Below are 6,000 nucleotides of genomic sequence, written 5' to 3' on the forward strand. Positions count from 1 at the left end.
CACATTTAGCCATCTGGCCACTTCTGATTGACTCTGCCCTGCCTCTAGTCTCCCGATGGCTCTCCATCGTAGTTCTTCAGGCAAATGATGCCTAGAGGTCATTATTACGAATTGGCTATCTCAGATTTTCAATGTCGCAATCACAGTAAAATTTGTGTGCTTTCTCTCAAACTTGGACTTTTATGCTCCAGGCAGATGACGTAAGCCGAGTGCAGCGCCACTAATTTGCATATTGCAATTTTACTCAGCTACTCTTAGTGGACAACATATGCAAATTTTGCACGGTTTGGCTTACTTTTGAAAGAGTTATCGCTATTTTTGTGATTTTTCCTTAATTTATGATAACCAGTGTATTATGGAAATGCAACATTATTGCAATTATATCGTGGTGACACTTTTAATGAGTGGATGTAATTATCCCTGTTCTGCAAGTTTTATCATTTAATTTGCTACTAATTTAACACGTTCACGACGGGGTGACCCGCAGTGTGTCACGCTGGATTATCTTCTCTTGGCAGCGCACTGGAGTAAAAACTGGTAACAAAAAATTTCATTTTATAGTTTTTTTCCGGAAATAATAAAAATCCATGACTACCAATTGTTTTTAACGGATGCAATTTTTATATTGAATTGCTTCTTCACCGTGATAAATTTCCTTACAGTGAATTGTTATTGTTGAGAATAGATTAACTCCTCCCGAGTATTATCGAATATTGAAATAGTTCTTCTTCCAGTATTTTCTCTTTTCCCGTACCAGTATCTTCACTTTTCCCGGCGTGAACGTGTTAATAAAATTTTTGCAGAAAGTAGAGCAGTTGGCACTGCTGTATTAGCGACATTTTTCATTTTTACATTAAATAAGCACTTCAGAAGTTTCTCTAATTTCCACTAGACAACAGCAAAAACGCATTTAACCCTTTCGCACCGGACGGGACATGTGCTGTCCCAGTCGTTCGTTCGTTCGTTGTTGTAGAACTGGGCATCTGAGCCCTAAATGGCCCTTTTCCCATTCATCTTGAAATATCCCATGACGGGAACATACATAGGAAAGATGTGATGTAGGCTCGGAATAGAACCTGAAATGAGGTAAAAATGAAGAAAGGAATCATGTGAGGTGTAGCAGGCATGATGGTGGGTGCTGTCCCAATCCATGGGTGAAAGCCCTTATATAGCAAGACGGAAAAGAGATAAACCTGGTACGTAAAACATTTCATTTTTCGAAAAAAATGAAATATCTGTAACTATCAAGATTTCTTTTATAATTCTGGCATATATATAAAACTGTTTCTTTTCCAAGATAAAGTAGATATTGTTGAAAAATTTAAAAAAAGAATAAGTAAACTCCTCCCCAAAACTAGCTATAACTGAAATGGTTTTACTACCAGCCTTTCCTCTTTTCCGTCTCGCGTTCACCCCTGCTGATTTTTCGTCGTATTGAAAGGGTTAAATTAAAAAGAAAAATTATTAAAATTAAATAAAGATCTGAAGTTAATCGAAGAATGCAGGGATTTAAAATCTAAAATTAGCTTTGCTCCTAAATCTTCAGCTTCTTTTTAAATTACTTTTTTTTGCATATTTTTTGTCGAAGTGTACAAGTTTAAAAACTTTCTATATAACAAAGTCACGTAAATGTTGCAGCAAACTTTTAGATGAGTTAGGGCATATCCTCAGGATTAAAATTGCATTGGAGCCCATGCCAGGAAAAGTTGTTGAACTCTTTAGACGCTTCCATACTGTGGCATGTTCAAAAGTACAACGAAGAAACAGTTCTTAATAGGGTCCCAAACCACATGCAACGTTTCCCGGTTTGGGTTCCTGAACAATTTTAATGCTGATGATGTGCCCTAACTCCCCCAGAAGATTGTCGCAGCACTTATGAGACTCCCTGTAATATATATCGTTTTCAAGCTTGTACTTTTCGACGAAAAATAGACTAAAAATGTCATTCAAAAAATTTGTAGCGTTAGGAGCAAAACTAATTTCTGATTTAATATCCCCACACCCGAATTAGGCGAGATCAAATTTTTAAACTAGCAATCAGCAACTTGAGAATAGATAAAATCCGTTTTAAAAAAACTCTCGCAAGAGAAAAAAAAATATTCCCTAGTATAATCTTTTTAAGGGCTAATTAAAAATCAAATAATGGGGAAGTTACAAAGTCCAATTAAGTTTAGATTGAATACTAGTTATTATTAATTTTTCACTTATGCCGTGAAATTTTTCTTAAATATTTTTACTTTGAATTGATATAAGAATATATTTTCATCAAATATACTTAAAATATAAAATGTAACTGAATTGATAGATTTTATTAATGCAACCATTGTTTTAAGAGGGTAAATGGTAAGTCATGTTTTATACATACTCTTGAGTGTAGTAGAGCTTTCTGTAATTAGTAGCTAGCAAGTGAAATATGATTTTTTCTCATTGAATGAGCAGCTCCAACCATATACGTACGAACTATGTTATGAAGCATATTTTAGAAATCACAACCTAAACAAATAAAGAACTTGAAGCAGGTTAGATGCATTTTCAGGGATATTTATTATCAGAGAAAGTAAAATAAATTGGTACGCCAAATGTAGTATTTTTTCCTTCACTTCAATTTTAATATAAATAATTGCTATTAGTTTTGAGTACGCCTGTTAGGGTTTATATTCAAATTAGACAGAGGGTACTCTAATAAAACTATAGCATTCGAATAAAACTATAATAGTTTGGATAACAATTATTTTTTCTTCTTAACCTGGTTATGGCCACTCTAAAAATGTCCCTTACCTGGTTCATCTACTCAGCTTTTCAATTTTATTTTACTTTATAGCCGCATTGAACAGCAGGCCCAATTCTAAGTTTTTGACTGTTTAACTCCGTAGCCTCGAAATTTTAAACCGAACCCAGAAGACAAGAAAAATCCTGGACCAAGCAGTACTACAAACTAGCCTTTGTGGGGAAGAACTAACTTTCCCGAAGTGGAAAACCACAAAAACCATCCACGGTCAACTTGATGGTAAAGGGATTCTAATCCATGGTCCGTCTATCACTCAGTATGTGAGCACTGTGATCGGTGCAATTGTAAAAAAATTGCATTATGAAAACTTCTGCATAAATTCTCTTTCTTTCCATCAATTAATTTTCAGATGTCATCAACTTGCGCAATATTTTTTCTTATGGAAAACCCTATTTTATTAAAGAAATTCGCCAGCCCTGTTGTACAGTGCACAAAATAAAAAATGATCATCCTTAATAACTTTTGATCTAATGATCAGATCTTTACATTTCAGGACTCAATTTTAATGGTTCAAAGAAGTAATCTCAAATATGCTAATTAATCAGTGCACGATATTTTTAGTTACGAAATTAGACACAAAAACATACTTTCTTTGAATAAAATTTTTTTCACATATTTTGATTTCTAACCCCAAAACATAAGAAGTAGCCGCAATCTGGGAAATATGGTCTCAATAGTTTGGTCAGGAGAGCTGTCCAAAGTTTGAACCCTTTAATGTTAATTTCCCTTTTTGCGTGTTTCGCCTTATCTCGAGAAATTTTTAAGCGAATTAAAAAAATTTTCACACAATTGTAAAATTCGTTTATTCAAAGATAATTCCGCGCAGAAAATAACTTTTAATAAAATATTTATCATTTTTGTTATTGTTTCACTTAACATAAGTCAGGAAATTTTTTAAATGTAAAGCAAAAATTTTTTTAAAACATTTCAAAGAAAATATTATTACATAGCAAAGTAAAAAATTTGAGTGAAATCGGACGAATAGTTCCTGAGAAATCAAAATTTTAAAATATAAAATTTTTGAAATTCGATTTCTCAGGATCAATAAATTCAGCCGATTTCACTCAAATTTTGCATTTTGCCATATAAATTAGATATTTTAAAATGATGTACAAAACTGTATGCCTTACAATTCAAAAACTTTTTCAACTATTTCTAAATAAAATAATACGAAAATAATATGTAGTTACTAAAATTTATTATTGCATGAATTTGTCCTTGGATAAACGAATTTTATAATTGTGTTCAAATATTTTTTAATTCACTTAAAAATTTCTCCAGATAAGGCGAAATACGCAAAAAGTATAATTTGCATTAAGCGGTCCAAGCTTTGGACCATTCTCCTAACAAAACTATTCGAACCATATTTTGACTGTCAGAAATCCGATTCTGGCTGTCGGAAATCCGAATCCGTCGAAAAAAAGGTATGTTGATTCAGAGAAAGTACGTTTTTGCGTCTGATTGCGTAACTTAAAATATCGTCTTAGAAATTAATTTGCGTAATTGAGTTCACCCTCTTGAGCCATTAAGATTGAGATATGGAACGTGAAGTTCCGATCATTAGAACAAAAGTTATTCTGGGTGGTTCGTTTTTTATTTTGCACACTGTTCACTACAGTATTCGATTTTTGCTCTTGGTCTTTTAGCTTATAGAAATTTTTTTTTCTAACGGCAGGTACTGAACTTTCGTTCTTCACCTCGGAAGAAGCCGGAAGTGTTACTCATTTAACGTTACCCAGTGGGCACCTGTGAACCTAAGTCACGGAGGCAAGCAACATTACCCACCCCACACTGCCACAAATACCCGTTCATTGGGTAGGCCACATCTACACACAACAGAGGACAACACATAGAGAGAAACTTCCATGACCAGAGCTGGTTTCGAACCCGCAGCCATTGTCTTCGCAGTTAGATACTGCTAACCGCTCGGCCACCTGGCCTGCCACAAACTAGGCATAGCTGCTACTAGAGCCCCGGAATTAGACAGACCGACTTATCATTTATTGTTGGAGCAAAGAGCTAACATAAGCACAGCGAATAAATATTTTCAAGTGGTAGTTTATTAATTGTAATTCATATAATAATTCATAATTCATAATTCATAATTGTATTTCATAAGTTCGATTTAGTATATTTTAATACACCACTATTTCTAAACAATGCGTAGGCTTATATAATTCACCATTTTATAGTACTTATTACTTGCTTTACATTTTTAAAAGCAGGCAAATATTGTCAACTATTTGGAAAATTTACTTTGTCGTTAGTTACCGTTTTTTAAATTATTTTGGCGTGTCCGCAGCAGTTGGCATCTCTGTAATAACATAACTAATACTAAAATAACGTTAACTTGCGAACTTGTTTGCTCCAATATTGCTTGATAGGTCAGCTCTGATAGTATAGGAGCCTTAGCTGCTACTATTACAGATTGTCCGTAGCATTTCACTTTTATATTTAAAGTGGAAATGAATGTTATAAGTTTCTTTTCAATTCTTTAATTTATAAATATAATTTAATATAATTTCGACTAGCACTAAATGCAAATCAATCAATCTTATATATGTGTTATAGAAACATGCGCCATGACAATTCAACCTCTCGGAATCTGATCAGGGGTAAGCCCTGTAACTTAAAAGTGTAGAGTGGTACGAGTGGTAATTACCAGGACGGCCGGATCTGTACTTTAACAGAGCCACACTTACTTATACATATACTCACATTCCTTTAATTCGCCCCCCTTTTGCATGAATTTCCAAACTGTAAATATTCATTGGTGTTTATTTTCCCATTGTACTTTAATTTTACTTTTTTCATGTACATTTTTATTACTTGTAATTTTGTTATTGCCTAATAATGGTAAAGTGCCATTTTTCTTCTCTCAAGAACTCCATTTGCTCCCCAAACTTTAATTTTGTCATGTATGTTTCTTAGTTTAATTTCAGGATGAATGGGAAAAGGGCCGTAAGGCCTCAGACGTCCAGCTCCACTACAACGAACGAACGAACGCCATAACAATTGTGATGAGGTAATTTTATTTACAATTACATTTCAATTAGTTCTTCACGCTTTGTAAATGTTTCCTCGGTAAAAATTGGCAGGTTCTACAGGACATGCGATCCAATATTTGATCATTGAACAAAATAATGTATCAAATGATAATGAGCTAAAGAAGACAATTTTGAAACATATAGAATCAATGAATAGAAACATTC

The sequence above is a fragment of the Parasteatoda tepidariorum genome, chromosome 12 (genome assembly GCF_982258835.1).
Source record: "Parasteatoda tepidariorum strain Cologne lab strain chromosome 12, Ptep-v5.0, whole genome shotgun sequence".
Taxonomy (NCBI): Eukaryota; Metazoa; Arthropoda; class Arachnida; order Araneae; family Theridiidae; genus Parasteatoda; species Parasteatoda tepidariorum.